General features: G+C 42.3%; 1 protein-coding gene across 1 annotated transcript in view; it reads right to left on the bottom strand.

Annotated features, from left to right (window-relative positions):
- Nucleotides 1-18,764, bottom strand: part of RESF1 (retroelement silencing factor 1) — a 43,708-nt gene that overhangs the window by 9,575 nt on the left and 15,369 nt on the right. The window contains exon 3 of the mRNA XM_051614363.1: nt 4,641-4,745. The gene's annotated coding sequence lies outside the window, so the exon portion shown is untranslated. The remainder of the gene's footprint in view (nt 1-4,640; nt 4,746-18,764) is intronic.

The following is an 18,764-nucleotide window of genomic DNA, read 5'->3' as shown; positions in this document are numbered from 1 at the left end:
GGTATGTTTAAAATGATAATTACAACCTAGCACAATACCAACTAGCACAAAAATAATTAACTACAAACTATACAGGGTTCACCTGTATATTTTTTTATGTCAACTGTGGCTTGGGCCTATTGCCCAAGCCCTAGCACTTCAGGTACATAAAGATGGAGCAGCAACTAATAACTATTGACTGTCTAATGAGTAACACAACCCTCACATTGTTCTAATTCTAGTGTCACCCAACTTTTTAATTTAACAATAGATTGCTATATTTAACAAGCATGTCCTTGAATTACATAACTGCTGAAGACATTTTAGACATTTATACATTCCAGAAACATGAGTGAGATATGTAAACAAGACTAAGATGCCAACTAGCAGTAATGATAAAAAATTTGCTAAACCAAGGAGAAACTTTGACTACATGCAACAGACAACTTAGCCAAGAGTAAAACCCAATTCACGTCATCATAAAAATGAGTACAACCCTTACTTCATCAACATTATTAGATGGATTAAGAAAACTAAGTTTGCAACCATAATCACTACTTTAAAAAGTTCTATTTGGCAGAAATCACTATGTCTTAGGAAGAACATTTGAGAAGCTCAGTATCAGCACAAGACCCCAAAAGACTAAGACAAGACTATTCCTCACACATGCCTGCTTCACCCCTTTACCTACTACTTTCTCACCTTGACCACAAGCTTCAGAAATAACCAGCAACTACTACACAGGTAACCATCATTTTTTTTTTCATTGCTGGTGCATAGAAAGGGAAGAGAGAGAGAGATGCACCCATTGAACACAGGAGCAATGGCAAAGCTCTTAAAGAAATCTATCATGAGACTAAAATGCCTACACCTAGACTTCTCTATCAGATAGTTTTACTAAACTCTTATGTAACATCCCTGAATCACTCCGTGGAGACACTTCACCTCACAAAGAGATCTGAGGGCAATTTGGACCACCTATATAAAGCCCAATATGTTCAACTGTTACAGGTTTCTATCCTAGGTGAAAAGGAACAATACATCCACACAGCGGAAGGCTACATCTCCTGTTTTATAATTGCCTTAATCTACCCAAAGCATCTGAATTAATTCCTTATAGGAAAGATCTCAATTTTTATTGGAAATCTATGTGATTATTTCCTCCTAGAGGCCCTCTTCTAGGAAATACATACAGAGAAAAATAAATTAATCCTAAAATACAGAATAAATTGTTACAGTCTTCTGAACTATTGGATTGCATAAGACATTCCTGCAAAGATTTAATATTTAATTCATTGAACACTGTAACTTAACATTAAAGTCTGGACAACTGTTCCCTGGAGCCAGAAAACACCTGAACAGGGGAAACACATGCAGAGTATGAGACTCAGCAATGTATATAAATGTATATAAACTCAGCAGATCAAAGTCAACAATGTGGAAGATCCTTTGACCACTCTGGAGCAACAGCCACCAGTAGACTTCACTGCTTTTCAAAAGCATTTACATTTAATTCATCCAAGTCCACTGATTAGGAGGAAGCTAGCATCGGCCATCAGCAAAACTTCTTATTTACCAGTGTGACAGTCAACATAGGGCTGGCCTCCTAGTTACATATGAAGATAGGTCCACAGGAGCTCAGCTCCTCTGGTGTAACTGCAGTACAGCTTGTGGTAGGTTGACCTCAGGCAACAGCCACACATTCACACAGCCACTCACTCACCTCTAGGCAAGACAGGGGAGAAAACTGCAAGAACAAAAGGTGAGAAAACTCAAGGGTTGAGCACAAAGGAAATTACTCACCAATTTCCACAGACCAATGCCCAGCTAGTCTGAGCAACAGCCACCTTGGAAGCCAAACCCTGCTTCTTCTTCTACATGTTTTTATAGGTAAGCAGGATGTTGTACTGTATGGAATATCCCTTTTCGCCAACCTGGGTCAACTGTCCTGGCTATGTCCCCTCCCAGCCTCTTGCCCACTCTCACCCCACTCACTGGGTGAATAGAGTGGGAAAGAGGAGGCCTTCATGCTGTGCAAGCACAGCTCAGCAACTGCCAGAACACTGGAGAGTTACCAACACTCTTTTAACCAGATACCAAAACCCAGCACCATGGAGCTGCTGGAAAGAAAATTAACTCCAGTCCAGGGCTGCAACATTGAACCGTAAAGCTCATGCCTAATACACTTTATTTAGAACTTCTGGTTTTTTTAGACAGCAGATACTTGAACTAAGGACTCATCTTTTTCCCTGGCATAGCCACTTCCATGCTGATCAATCCACTGTCATGTGCTGAACACATTAAAACTATAGACCACTATAAATTGATCCATGTGCTCCAGCACCATGGCTGCCCTGGGACAAGGTGGTGGAGAATGCAAACAGCACTGAGGCTGTCCTAAAACAATCTCCCCAGACAACATGAGTATAAATTAATTAATCAGGGACATAAATAGTAAGTAGTGCATGGCATAGAAAGCAACGTGAATGAAAGTACTCGATTTGCCTCAGGTTTGCAAGAGGATGATTTAAACGTAAGGGTTAACTAATAAACATAGTAGTTATTTCCATGCATGTATTGAGCCTTGCCTGTTTGGCTAAGTACATCATGACCTAGGCTGGTTCTGTGTGTTTCAGCTGGCCAAAGTAGATCTGGCTTGAACCTGGAGGCAACTGCACACAGCATCACATTCAAGCCAATATGCTTTGTTGATAATGGTTCTACACATTTCACTTACCTGTGAAAAGTTAAAACTGTGTTTTGAGCTCCTGCTTTTTTTTTTTCTTAAATCAAACTGGACATAAAAGTTTATTTATATATACATACAAAAAACTAGGAATATAAACTAATAATAAGCACCTTCAACTTAACTGAGTGTATCTTCAGCTTAACTTTTCTGAGTTCACTCAGGTAAACAGTTAACATGAAAGCCCAGTAAAATGGCATTAAAAAGCACCTCTTTCTAGGCACTACTCCTACTTGTAGGTCTTGTGCATGTGACTAAGTGTGGAGAACCAGCTCAGCAGCCTGAGACCTCTGCAAGGCAAGGTCATTCGAAGGACAAGTGATGTGGCAAGGCCCATCACCAGACAGATGCTGAGAGAGCTGGATGATCTATAGCTTGGGTATCGGGATAATTATCCTGTTCACTCTTGGATAATGTGCTCTATTAACTTCTTACTCTGTCCAGGATATTTGTATGATGATCTAATAGATATTTGGAGATATTTGGGAAACAATATATCTATCTAGAATACTTGTGTAACAAACTAATAGATACTTGGAAAACAACACATCTATTCAGGATATTAGTATAATGAACTAATGGATACTTGGAGATTCGGAGACTAATAAATCTGTCTGGGATACTTGTGTAATGAATTAATGGACATTTAGGAGTGTAGTAAATCTGGTAACTAATATTTGCGGTTGGTAAAAATAAGTGATGATAATAATTTAAAATGCTTTTGTATAATTATGGTTTATTATCCCTTGTTTTGTGTGAACAAGATTACCGGGATGTCATGCTGTTTCTATCCTATATAAGAAACATTGATCAGTGATTAAAACCAGTCATATTACCATGAGAATATGACTCACCCAGCCTCGTCACTTTTGTTTGCCTCACTGCACTGACGGCAACTAAGAGCCACACACACACTCAAAAGAGTGTGCAAAAATGAAACTGTTGTGAAAAAATAGGTTCAAACGGTGCTGTCACAGTCAGATCCTCTGCTTCTATCTACCCCTTGAAAGAATAAGGTTCCAAGGCACAAACTGAGGTTTATTTGGATAAGGTACTCATTAAGTAGGTAACACTTAACCCCACCCTGCAAGTGAGAACTATCCTGCTTCTATTCCAAACTCCTTACAATCTAATAGTTATCACTCAATTCTCAGGAAAGTATCCTCATCCAGCATCCCAAGTAGGGGGAGTTCATCAAGGTCTGGGCCAGCTGTTCCCCAGGAGTGCTCCAATCTGGCTCTCAGAGAGTAGTTTATCCACTCCCCTCCTGAGTGCTTTCCACAGTCACCACCTAACAGCGTCGTTTTGCTGTTCCTGGGCAAACCCAGCCCTACTCAGTTTGGATCATCTCCTCGTAAGTGTCTACACGTTCGGAGTCCTCCAAGGTCCTGAGTGGCAAGCACACAGGCTTAAGGTCCAAATTCCCAGAGAGACACATAAATCATGAGAGTCAAAGTCTTATTTCACAGAAAATAAAATACCGGAACATGAATGTACAAGCACACACAGTTTGCTACAGGGCTCCCTAAAAATAATTGCTTATATATCATTCACTATACATAAGAAGAATCATAACTTTAGTCAGCTATTTGAATTTAGAGTTGGTAACATCAAACAGGGGCTATATTCCCAGAAATTCCACTGACAAAGGGGTCTGCCAGTACCTCAGAGATTATCTAATTCCCACTTAAAGAAACTTACAGCAAGGAGTGACTGAAGACTCTAAGCATTTAGTAAAGAGAAAGTGAGAGAATTAGAGTCAGCTTCACTTTCTCAGATGAATAAAGTGAGGAGAATGTATACCTCTCCTTGAGTGCAGTGAATTAAGGTCCCAAGTGTGGGATTCAGACCTGCCTACTCTCCTTTCTTCCTTGTGCTATTTACATTGATTCTTATGGAATCTTTTCAGACTTACATGTGTTGACAGAAAGCGGCTCTTCACTTGAAAGCAGTGTTTGGGGCAGCACCAGCAGAGAATCAGTCCTGGCCTCAGCTGGGGAATAGTAGATGGCTGCTTCTCCTGAGAACAAAAGAGAGACACCAGAAAGTCATTACCTTGGAAAGGCCACCCAGGGCATCAGCAGCTAACAGCTCTTACAGCAGCAAACAGCTCTTCCTAGCTCAATCCAGACACTTGTTTCCCTGCAGGAGACTGGTAGCGTGTCTGGAAGAGGAATATCCATGACAGGTGCTGGGATCCCTGAAATGCCATAGCGGAGAGCCCAATTGATTCAGAAGCATTTGAGTTTGACTGGCCATATGCACAACCCTTCATGCTTAACCCCTGCTGCTCTGGATATGACCTTCTGTTGAGTCAGTTGATTGCCCAGGAGCAAGCTGGTGCTTTGCAGAAAGTCTCACAGAATATACAAGACTAACACTACCTACAATGCATTTAGTTGCATAATTTTCCTATCTTCCCACCAGAATTTTGTAGCAGAACCACGAGAGATCAATTCTTTGGAGTAACATCCAGTTTTAGCCCAAAAATCACTCCTTCCAAATTGCTGCTTTTTCAGTTTCTGTAATTTGAAATGTCACAGTTTCTGAAAAGAACACAGTAGTTACATTTGAAAGGGAAACTATAGATGAAGAGACTCCATGACCAAACTCTGCACCTCACACCTCTAGGGGGTTGTGTGTAGCACTGCACAGCCAGGAGAACAATGATCACACTTTCCCCTCAATGAACCAGGTAAGGAAGAGGTGGGCATGTGCAGTTGGTATATTATGTGGTATTTCTGAGGATACAAGGGAAAGAAGCACAGAAGGGAACAGAGGTGGGATGTAATGCCTGGTCCAGATAGTGTTTCTGTCACTCAACAACAAAGGTGGTACAGTCTGACCAGAATTTTTTTTTATTTCCCCAGACTCGTTGGCTGGTAAGTAAAGTCATTAAACTGAAAAAGTCCCACCCTGCTTCCTGCTGGTTTGCCTGTGTGACAAAAAGAAGGCTGACTGCAAGTTTCAAGCAAACAATTTATTTGAAGTATGCTTACAGATTTAAGACATCACTGCTACAGGTTTAACGGATACAAAGGAGGAATGCACTATTACACTTTTTTAAGCATGCTAACACTATACGTAAGTTTCTTAACCACTTGCCCTTCCAGGTAGGTTACCTTGATCAGCATGCTGAACAAGGGTGTGCTATGGGTTGTGGAAAACGTAAATGCTTGGCTGTCAGATACCCCTAAATTGGATTAAAGTTAAATCATCACTCAAGGTCTGCTTCTCACAAAAGTTTACTGATATACTAGTAAAAGGTTATTTTTGAGCAAGTTTAGAACTCTGCAATTTGCAAAACCACCCACTATCATCTTGAGGTAAAAGGGAATGAAAATAGGGGGAGAGAGAAAGAGAGAGAGAAACACAGAACAGAAAATCACTAGTCCTGGATCCAAGGCTGGTATCAGTGAAGCTTCCCAACCCCACCATCACAGCTTCTCTTTTTATAGGCCTGTTTTGGTTAAGCAATCATTTTGTGATGGGTAATCCTTGAGCAGCCTCCCCCTTATCGCAATATGCAGGCATTCCTCTCCACTAGGCAGGTATTCTTTTGAGAAGCAAACAAGATTTTGTTCAAGGGCTTACAATCTTGTTTCAACACCACTTCCCAACAGGCACTCACAGCCCAGTCCCTCACACCACCCTGTACTCTTCCTCCTTTGTGGTGATTTTTACATAGCTGACAGAAGGAAAAGATTGGGAGACAGGACTTAAAAGGTGAGCTATTAAGCACTGAATAATCCCAAAGCCAATTGTTAACCCAATTATGACAATATAAATGCAATTTTGACAATCCAATCTCACCACCCTATCAGTCCCAGTGTTTTGAGCAAGAAGGTAATCCATGACTGTAGGTTAAGTCCAACAATTCAGCCTTCTGGCTGCATGGCCTTGGAGTTCTCCTGTTTGCTTGACAACTTCCTTCATCTTCTGGTAGTCTTCCTCTATGGTAGTTGTGCCATTATGGGTAGTAATGTAGCCTTCTCCATACATTAGGTTTAACATACCACAGAACATGCTCTTTTAATAACATACCCAATGCTAAGCCATTTTGCAAGGCGAGCTTAGATACTTTCTGTACCTGTGTGTTCAATTATTTAAACGCAAACTCAGTCCAAGTGCACTTGTCATGTCGGATGCTCTAATACACACTGATGTTGGACTGTTAATTTGGTGGCTGCAAAAAAATGTTTCTAAATCTAGGCTTATTTTTTTGTCTCCAGGTGTAGTAATCTGAAGTTCGAATGGCAGCTCGTTTTCGGATCCGGCTTTTCTTAGGCAGGTTAAATATTTGAGATGGACACACAGAAGGGATACCAATTGTACAGGTTAGTCCAGCCATCTCGTACATGTTCAGATGAGAGTACATTTTCCCATCTGAACATGCCCACACAGTCCTGCTAGGTGCTGGGTATTTAGCTTTTTCACAGCAGTATAGGTCACCTCTTGGTACCTGTTGCTCTTGGCTTTCTGGGTTCCATACCCTTCTTCGATCTGGACCATGGGTGGCTGGAATGCCACACCTTTGTGCTATGGCCACATCCGAAAAGGAGGCATTGCAACGATTATCTTGGTTTTTATAACCATAGTTTGGAAAACCCCAACAGGTACACATATCACGAATAAAAGTTCTTAATTCAGAAATATACCAGGTTTCAAAAGGATCTCCTGCTCCAGTGGAACAATTCAATATACGAGAACAATTTAACAAATACGGGTACCCAGAGACCGAATTTTTAGCATGCCGTTTGATACTTCTACGTTCCTTTATTTTCCAGCACAATGTTTCTCCAGAGGGCAACTGACTTGTTGCCCCATCGCACCCATCTCCTTTTACTTCCCACTCTAATTGTTTCTCAGTGGGAAGTGTGGAAACTGATGCCAACAGAGGTTGAGGGTCAAATATTTGCTTTAAGGACCATGCCCATTCATATCTTCTACTATTCATCAAGTGTAGAGTCCCTGGTTTACTAGGGACTTGAATGCACCACTCTGCATCCCACTGTACATTATATTCATGCTCAAAATAGTTGGTATCCAGGGGTGGGTCCCACCAGGGTACTATAGTACAGGGAATAGAGTTGACATTCTGTGTTGATTTGGTTACATCTGACCAGTAGCAGGTCTGATTCCACAAAAGCTCCCAAGTAGGGTTACTCGGAAGGTGATACAAGGCCTTTGGTTTCTCTACCCAGGTTCCATTTTCATCCCATTTTTGTTTTCTGGACTGTTCCAGAAAGGGAGACTCAGCAATTCCCCACGTAACATTTCTACCACCTGTAGGATTAAGGGTTGCCAGATCTGCTTCTAATATACTGGAGAGATTTGGCCATATCATAACAAACTTAAATCCATCTGAAGCAGAACCAGGAACTGTAAGACATACTCCCTGATCTGTGTGATTCCAGATGGATACAAATCCTTGTATCAACTTCCAGGCTAAATTGAACTGTCCAGCCAAGGATTGTGCTTGCCACATGGCAAGTATGAGGAAAAGGATCTTCTGATCCATTTTCTTTTGTAAAATACAAAAAAGCAGTACAAACAAGACTGAGCAAATTATACAATCACTATTTCAACTATAGTTAACATCTTCTGATTTCCTTGTGACCTGTAAAACACAGTACAACAGACAGGCAAAAATCATTAAAACAAGGGGACTATCCACTAGACATGAATATCTTACTTTTTACTGTGGGCATCTTCCACCCCGCAAGTTTTATGACCTGATGGGGCTTTCAGGACTAGGGGTGCCACTCCCAAGGTGAGGTAATCCACCAGGACAGGCTGGCCAGATGGGTAAGGTGGCATGCTTGCTGTTAAATTTTGTTCCTGGCATTTGGGTCAGGGGGCTGGTGAAGACAGCTGTCACACAAGGACATCCATTCACCCCCACAAGCGACTGTTCACATGATATACTACAACTGACAGTTGCTGGTTCCAACCTGGCTCATGGGGCCTCAAAAATCGTTTCAGAAGCCTGTTAGTGCCCTTGACAATGCCATTTGCTTGAGGCTAATATGGAGTATGAAAGATCCATCAGATTCCCCCACCCCATGCCTATCCTTTGGACCACTCCAGCAGTAAAGTAGCTGCCATGATCCAGTTGGATCAACTGAGGGTTGGGTAGACAGCTGGATCATAATTTTAAACCTATAATAGTACTGCCTCCTATATCTTTTGGGACTGCTTCAGCTAGAGCCAATCCTAAAATTATTTTGACCCCTACTCAAAGATACCTTTTTCCCTCAAAAACTCAAAAGGGGCCTATGTAGTCTACCTACCAAACTTCCCAGAGGAGGATCTTTTAGAGCATGAGGTTCCTTCGAGCGGATACAACACAATCTACACACAGGTAACAGTACTGCACAGTTCCCTCGTAACCGTACATCCTCTACTGATGGCTTCATGACATAAATCCTTGCCCCCAGAATGCCCCCCGCTTTATGTGCAACCATACCAGTAGGTGTCACCACTTTTCACCTTCCTTTTCCTCAAGCAAAGTGGCCAGGTGTTTTCAGAAGTCTGCCTGGTTGTTCAGGATGTGGGGTGGGTGCTCTCCTGCCCAGTGTGCTGTGACCCAATCCACAAATACATGCATTCTCCTGACTAAATAAAAGATTTTTGCCCACTTCTCCATTTGCCCAACTGGTACCTGGTTTACTTCCCATCAATTCTGCTCCCAGAAAGGGAGCCATTCAGTACATCCCTTATTAAAGAGAGTGTGTCAGTCTGTACACTGGACCTTGAAGTTCCTTACCAGTTATCACACTCCCAACTGCTACCTGCTCTCCTACTCGGGCTCTCCCTTCTCCCTCTGTCACTATTCTACCTCCAGTATCTACATGCAGAGCCACAGCTTGATATTTCCAAGCCTTCCCTTCTCTCTTGGTGGAAGTGTCAGTAAACTAAAGGCTTTGTAGGTCCGACTTAAACTCAGATGATAACCTTATGGATGATGCTGGGGGCCCCTGATCCAAGTCCTCCTCAATAGGCTCCTGTATGGGAAGTATTTTAGGGGCACCTTCCCAATCTTATGGGTGTGACACTAACGGTCTAATTGCATATATCATTTCCTGACAGTCAGTCATTGAGCAACCCCTGCAGGGAGAGAGGTCGCTGCTGTAATTTCTTTTAAGACCTTAAAAGGTCCACTTAGTATTACTGGTTGTTGCTGTCCAATTTTATCTGTTTCCTGTAAGGCTCACCAGGTGGAAGGGTGGCTATATAGAGAAGCAATTCCCACCTCTGATTCGAATCTTCGAGTTTTTATCCCCTCATTTACATGTCTGTGGGAAGGACTATGCGTCAGTAGATTATGCTGTCTGGAATGGTACCTCCTATGGGTGAGGTGCACTTCGGTATGTCCTTTTTCTTTCTCTTTTGCTGATACTGTGATTGAGTACACAAAGTTGTTGGCCTGAAGCCTTAACTAAAACCCCCACAGCTTCCCTTTGTCTTACTTTCTCAGGCAACTGAACAGTGGTTGAATTGAGACTTAGGTCATACTATCTGTTGAGAGATTTCAAGGCTCAACTCAGGTTTTGGTTGAATGATTCAGCACCACCCGCAGATAACTCAGGGCTGACCTATCTACAGAGCTCCCCATGGGTCTTCTCTGCAGAGATAGAGGCTCAAGGCAATCCAAGACTGGGTCACTTTAACAACCCCTCATGAGTTGCCTGCGTGCATTATATATTACTAAAACTTGTTCCTGAACTATGAACCGGATGATCCATACAGCCTGATAACAATGCTTATGCAAGTCTTTGAAGACACCAACATTAAGTTTTGGGTTAAGTTGGATTTACTGAATTAAGTTTAGACTAGTATTAGTGAATTACTGGATTTACTGTCATTTTGACCCAGGTAAGATGATAACTGATTAATGTTACTGTACTGTTATTTTGAGACAAATTGTTCATCCCTACAGTGGTTGGTCTGGTATCTGTTACCATATCCTAAATGTAACTTGACCAAGGCTGCCTCAATCCCCTCCACTCCAGTGTCCAAAAAGGGATGTAGTACACAGCATTGTGACTTGCCTCAGCTTTGCAGAAAGTGCACGAGCTGACTGTTTTGGGGCCTTACCCCGCTGGTGGGCACTAGATGCTCTTATGGAGTTATCTGTTCCTTTCTTTGATTACAGAAAGTCAGAAAGCTAAAAGCGTGAAAGGAAAGTTACCCTGCCTATTTCTCTTAGTTCATGGTGTTCGAAATTCTCAGAATCATACAAACGCAGCTTAAGCCCAAGTTGTCTCCCTACAGAAAGGAGTATTTGAAGCCCAGCAGGTCACTCGGGGTGGGATAGATAAGACTTGCCATTGTCTGTGTTAGAAGCCTTCAGGTGACTGTACAGAAATGAGAGGGCCACACAGTCCCCATGGCAGCAGTATCTGCCAGGGAAAAACATGACTAGAAGCTGCCGGAAAGGGAGTTTCTGAAACAAAACTACAAAAAGCTTTATACACTGATCTAGACAACTGGGATAGAAATATTTGGTCCAATTTGACTTCAGACATTTGTATGCTGAATTCCTTCCTCCTTGAATCCTGACTGGACTTCCAAACCAGAACAACTATTAAAACTGAGGAAGATGTTATTAGAGGCATTGCAACTGTGTCTGTGTGCTCCTTCACAGGCATAGTATAGTCAAATCAAGCAACCACTCCTGTAAATCTATTACTGTGGGGGATACCACCTGAATTTCAAAATCAGAAGCCTGGATCCTCCACTAGGGTCTGGAATCCAACTACAAACCAGTGGAAAATACAGACTCTTTCAGGCATCACTAGCATATGTGTGCAAAGATAAAGGCCTCAAGTTGATTGAGGACCCCTGACTATTCCCTGGGCCAGTCCCACAGATTTGGAATTAAGCACAGGCAAGCTAGTTATCAGTCACACTTTACATTAGCCCCTGTGCCAAGTGAAGCCCTATCAGCTTGTCATCCCTCTGAGATCCAGCTGCACTCACTAGTTCAAAGAAGGTCCTGGTCCACTCAGAGTCCATTAACGTCAATAAGCAGTAACCTTACAGGCACAGTGCCCAGCACCACATAGTTCCAACTATTCGTAAAGTTAGTTTCTGATATGCTTATTCTATCATACTCCCTCCTCCGTGAAAATGCAGCTCTAGTTACCACCAAACACGCTTGTGTCCAGTCCAGTTAGTTAAAAAATCTCCCTAAAGCCATGCAAAAGGGTCCTGTCCTTCAAGTGCATCTTGAAATGTGAAAAGCCTTTTTGGACACGGGCATTCCCAGACAGTCCACAGAGTGCGAACATCAGTTTTGTTGACCCCACCATGTCACGCCTTTTACTACCAGAGCCTTAGCAAGATCCATAGTGCCCCTCCCACTACTTCATCAGCTGGAAACTGGAAAATCCCCAGCCCTTGCTTACCATACAGACTTGTCAGACATACAATTAGCATTCCAGGGGAGTAGATCAGAATCTGCTGATCATTCCCAGGAGGCATGGAGGATGCAGCTTATCGGGATTTCCCATCCAGAGGTAGATGCTGACATCGATGACACCATAAATTTGTGTGTCCCTGGGCACTCAAAATTCTGCCTTCAGTTAACCACACCAGACGGAACCACTTCCCACACCCTCTGCAATAATCCACAGGTTCACTGGAGCCCCTTCAGCCCTTCTCATTGTCAGTCAAGTGACTTCCCTTACAGACAGACAGCCTGAGGATCTGGAGGTTTGGGGAGATTCTAATCTCCATTGTGGAGTCACCCAAACACAACTCTGGTCAGGTCAGAACAGCAGCAGTTCACTACTGTAGCTAAAGGGGACAACACAGAGTAGCAGAGTGACAGCTTCCACTGATAATGAAATCTGCTCAGCTGGGGCAGTGACAGAGGTTATATATACCTTTGGGCTGCATGACTTGTTTTTCACAGAACTACAGCTACACGTCAGATAAATAGAATGCAATAAGTTACCACAAAGAACGGTAACACATGTCATAACCCACCTACTTAGAAAGGGTTATGTGCTTTGGTAAAGGTTCAGGCTGTTGAGACGCAGTTAACTTTCAATAAGTGATCTGAACGTCCAAAGGATGCCCAGACAACAACCAGTTTTGTTCAGGCTACCATGTCTGAGTTTTCCTCCAACATCCCAGTGCAATACCCAGATTCAACCACCCTACTCCTGCCTGTTATGTGGGTAATAAATATGTAATACATACAATATCAAACCCATGTCCATAGAATAATACTGAAAAATGGAAGATAAATTCAAGCACCTGCGGGGCTACAGTGGGAAGGGAATGAAACTAATCATTGAGGTTACCAATAAGCACGTATCTATGAAGCATCTAAATATTCACTAATAGTTGCTTTGTTAGATCTGACTTTCTGAACTCTGTTGGGATTTTCTTGGATAAAGATGCACAAAAATTTAACAGTAGCAAAGATCACAATCATATGACACTCACAATTGCAATCAAGGCCCCTGGCAATGTCATATGGTCAAGCAACTCTGGCCAGGAAGATGGTACCACACAAGAGAGATCCTCAGCCAGCTCAGCTTTTATAGGGAAACGTTGCCTTACCTATGCACAATTACTACCAGTTGTGATCCCAAATCACATCACAAAGATCAACAGCTCTTTTCCCCCTCAAGAGCTTTGCATTTCCCTTTAGTCAGCCTCCACAGTGTGTCCTTGCAGTTTGTGTTAGCCATGTTTGCTTGAATGTCCTGTACAGTTTGCAGGCTACTGTACAGCCTGTTGATGCACACCTTCTGAGCTGGAGCTGTTGAGGGGAGGGGGTCGGTCACCACACTCTACCCTGCAATGTCATATTAACAAACTCAGTAATTGAACAACCTCCCCAGGACCTTCCCAAGACTCAGGGTGTCTGGTGTTTGTCTGGAGACATTCAAGAGATAAGCAGTGTTTATTGAGGCAATTTCCTCAGGGAACCTGAACAAAGGACATCTTGGCAACCCACCAACTATCAGTTTTACTTAACTGATAGGGGCAAGCCCCCGCGATGTGCCAGCAGTATGACAAATACCGCAGGCAATTGCAAACTGGGGAGCTTTACAAACAAGCTGTGATCTTTGGCAAAAGATGGAATTTATGCCAACTCAGGTTGGAAGCTACAAACATGGAACAGGGATTGGGTGACAGCCATGGCATATCCAAGGAATTAACTGCATAAAAGAAAAGAGTGCCAGTGTCAAGACATCTCTTAGGACTGGACCTCCACTCCCATTTCCATGTACAGAATGGCTGGATCTCTGGGTGGTGACTTTAATTCTGTGTCTCTTTTCCTGATCTCTCATAGTTTAGAGTTAGTCGTATTTATTACAAGCTTATGACAAATATATAGTTTCAATTCTTACCAGCTGATATGTACCTAAATAAAAGCCTATTTGTGCACCCAATATTGTATTATCTTTGCTTGGCCCTGGTGGGATCCCAAAGAGTCTCCACGTATCCAATTATCAGATCATGACAGTGTTCTACTGAAGACATACAACAGCCACTTTCCAAGACAATGTATGTGAATATTGTACAAACCAAAACCTATGAAATTTAGATTGATTTAATGCTGGATATGGTTTAAAATGTTTACAACTTGAAACACTAGTGACATATTGCTCCCCTATTCTGTGAGGAGTAGTGTGAGCACCACACTGATGGCTTTCTCTGCCCAGAGGATTGCTAACAAACACTTCTTAACAGGATCCTAATCAAGGTGATGCTTACTAACTTATCTTGCTATAAACAAATGCACTCTTATTATGCCATTGGATTTGCTCCAGGTCACTTTTTGCATTAGGTGACACAAGAAAAATACAGCTTTTACTATTAGGATCTCCACCATTGCCTGGACGATGTTGTTGGTGCATGCTTTTGGATCTATCTTTACAGGATGCGATACAGTCTACTGCCTACGTTTTTAACACTGCTGTATGACAGGTACTACAAGATAAAATTATAGTGTTAAAGGGCCATATTTGGAATAGGACACTTTTATCTGGCCTCCTATTTTAAAGATTGTATTTCCATGACAGGTCAAACAAACAGGATCCTCCTTTCTCCCAAAACTTTTATTAAGCCTCCACAACATAGTACCTAACTCCAATCAGTCTCTTGGTTGCTGGAGTTTCAGTTGCTTTTTTAGTAAAACATTGAACCACTCAACCATTTTGAAGATAATACGGAACACGAAATACTCATTTTATACTTTGTTTCTGTGCCTACTGTGCTACCTGATTATGTCAGATTGTATTTTGGGGGGTTTAGAATAATGTGACAGTAATTGCCGTAAAGCTTGTATGGTAGTAGCATGCGCATGTCACCTTACTTGCACTTTCTGATATTGAAGAACTCGTGGATCACCTCCTTATGCCGAATGGTTCTACAGCCTATTCTTTGCAATGTCCTTCACACATTCCTTTCCCTGAAGGATATGCACCACTTGCATCAAGTTCTTGGGATCTTTGCTATCAGAGTCCAACACTTATAGGCCCCAATTGTATAATTCTCACCTTCCCCTCCTCTAGCTACAGATGTTCCCTCAGACTCACTTATTACAGAAGCCTATCCTTTCAACAGTCCTTCACCATAATGGCTGGTTTGGGCATGCCACTGCTGTTCATACTGCAGATGACCAAGCAGTTATACCTGATTGCCATGACAGTGTCCAGAGGGCTGAACTCTTGGCTCTTTGCTTAGTCATTCACTCTTCTGACAACCAGGTCTACACAGACTCTTAAGCTGGTTTTCCTGGGTGCAACCCACTGGTTTCCATCCTGGAAAGAACAGTCCTTCCACACTCATGCTGGGGGACATCTGAGGTTACCTTTTTCATGAAGAAATATGGGACTTTGCCCACTCGTGGTCAGAGGAGTGGCAGTGGTGGCAAACACTGACATCCATGATAAAGCCAACTACAGCCCAACAGTAGCAGATGAAACTCGAGGAAACTTTAGCCCAAACATCCAACCTGGACCACAGAACCACTATGGTAGCTCTCTGGTTGTGCAAGTGTTGGGGTCATCCTGCTGCTAAAGCTTCAGTCAGAGTTGCAACACACTAAGAAAAATATCTTCCCTCAGACATGGCATAAAATGTCACACAGGTCTGTGACATAGACTCAAGTGGGGAAGAACTGGTCTCTTTCAGAATTAGCTACCCAGAGCCAGCACTACAGAAATACTAGCATACATTCAGTGTCCCCCCTTCTTGCCTACCACTTCAGCTAGTCTGACTCCACACCTGTACCCTACCTCATGAGAACACACCTAGAGACCTTGTGGGCTATTGTTTAGAGTGCTCAACAATACTGATGCAGAAGCTCCAGCCAGTAAGCTAGAACCAAAGACTATTTCACTGCAAAAATCTTCACTTTCTCCTACAGTTATTCATTACTTAAATTGGGATTAGGACAGAAGTTGATCACAAACACTTTAACTGTCTGGGAATATCTTAAACACAGAGAGATTGCATGTTATTACTAAACCTTTAGGCATAACCCAAATAAACATTTTCTCATGTCTAAGCTGCCTTCAAGCCCAAACAAGGGGCCAAGCTGCAGCAGCCATAATCTTCAGAGAGCTGTAAAATTACAAGAAGGTGACAGCAGAATCTTACCTGCTGAAACTCATAAGTTGTCTGGAATAACATCACTTGAGACCAAATCACCCCTGCATGCCTGGTGACTTTTGCTTAATATATATAGTGAAAATGTAGACTTAGCTGTTGCCTACGTACTGACTACAAGAGATGCTACTACTGAAAGAACTACCCTATCATATCTCTGGCTTTACACCAAGATGGAACCGTGACCCAACCCATGGGTCATCAACAATAGGACTGACGTAAATGTAGGACAATAGGTAGACACCAAAGCTTGCACCCCTGATACAGCGTGGGGCTCGCATATGATGGGAATTCCTCCAGAACCTCTGATACATGCTTTGATTTCCGTAGGGGAGTCTGACATTTCTCAATACACCCTGACAAACACACTAAGATAGTACTGGTCTATGGCAGCAACAGCTGTGTTTATGATCAGCATGTTTATGATTTTGAATGGCCAGCAACTGGAGCTTTGAATTTAATGTTACATCCAGTTGCAGCTTCATTAGTTTCAGCTTTATTGTGTTTACTGCTTATAATCATACTGTGTATCAAAGCTGGGCAAATAATGAAACAAATTCTGTTAATCCAACATGTAGAACATATGCAATCAACTGATTCTGTATGTGTAATGGATATATAACCAGCATTAATTGTAATGCTTAAGCTAAGCAACTAATCAAATTATTTAAACCCTTACCACCAATCTGCAGTATGACACATTTATGACAAAGGCAGGAGGTAATCATACAACTACTCTGTGGGTCAATAAAGCGGACTGACTGTAGTTGTGGGATGGAGTGTGACACATACACACAAGTCCTTGACCAAACTAGTGATAGTTTGGCTCAGGCTCCCAAGGAAGTGAAGGCCTAGGCTATGACCTGGTCAAGAACTTCCCTAGCTCCAACTTGTTCTTTGAAAACCCACATAGGAACAAGGGTGACATGGTGAGCTTTGATGTGTATCAGCTGGGAAATTAGAACACCAATCATGCCATTAACACATGAATAGCAGGTGGTTCTTCCAAGACTACTTTGCCAAAGAACAAAGCTGTGGATACAAAGAATACCATGCATACCTTTTCCATCACATGTAACTTGACTATGAGCCAACCACTTTATTCCATGAATGTGACAGCCTGAGTGAGCCTTTTCAAGCTCTCCCTGCTAAACAGCAGGCTGCATTGCCTTGAGTTGGGATGAGTGTAGACATCCTTACCAACTGCAGATCTTTAGTGACTCACATAGCGCATAATCTTGTATCATGGGGCATTAAACCTTGTATTGATATATTTTAATTATTATATCCTTTGTACAGTAAATAACAGATTGAACCTTGCCATTAGACTTTCCTACATCTCACTTTTACCACATCCCACACTTCAATAAAATCATTTTTGCTGCTACCTTTGGCAGTGGATCTTTAGGCTGTTTCAATCTCTGCTGTGAAAACTGTAATGAAAGCACTCACAATTAGTTCTATAATAGTCTTATTCATTATTAAAAGCTTCCTTTTAGTTGACCAAAACTCTAAATACATGCATTTCAATGCCAGCCACTGATTTAGGTTGTTTACCAGCTCTCCAGGACATGGAGTTCAGCAAATACAAGCTTCTGAGAACTGAAAGGACAAAGTTCAGCTGCAGACCAGCACAACTTTGCTCCCTTGTTACTGCTTTTGGGCTTCTAGCAGCCACTCTCAGTTAACTGAAAGCATTTTAAAGTAACTCAGTTTCTTTTATATGTTTGCCCTCATCAGCACATTTGTTAATGACACCAAACTGTGTGGCGAGGTTGATACACTGGGAGGGAAAGGATGCCATACAGGGGAACCTTGACAGGTGGGCTCATGCAAACTGCATGAAGTTCAACAAGGCCAAGTGCAAAGTTCTGCACCTGGCTCAGGGCAATCCCATGCACAAATACAGGTTGGGTGGAGAATGGATCAATAACAGCTCAGAGAAGAAGGACTGGGGGTGATGGTGGATGAGCAGCTCAACATCAGCCAGCAATGTGCACTTGCAACTCAGGAAGCACAAAGGCACACAACCCCTAGCATGCTATCCTTTTCAGAAGTTACAGATTGATTATGCAGATATGCCATCATCATTAGGATAAAGGCATTTGTTGGTTATAGTACACCAATTATCAGGGTAGAAAAGAAGCTTTGCCTACCCAAAAGACAGATTCGGGAATCACGGCAAAAAAAGTCCTTAAGGAAATCATTCCTAGATATGGAGTACAAGAATTGACAGATTCAGGTAGGGGGTCACACTTTAGGGCAGCTATATTCTTTCAAGTATTCAAGGCAGTGGGGATATTACAACAATTACATACTCCTTACCATGCCACTGTCAAGGGCAGTAGACAGAAATAATAGATAACCAAAGAAAAAATAGCCAAACTATTCATGCACG

The sequence above is a fragment of the Apus apus genome, chromosome 1 (assembly GCF_020740795.1).
Source record: "Apus apus isolate bApuApu2 chromosome 1, bApuApu2.pri.cur, whole genome shotgun sequence".
Lineage (NCBI taxonomy): Eukaryota > Metazoa > Chordata > Aves > Apodiformes > Apodidae > Apus > Apus apus.
This window is presented reverse-complemented; position numbering and strand designations above follow the sequence as displayed.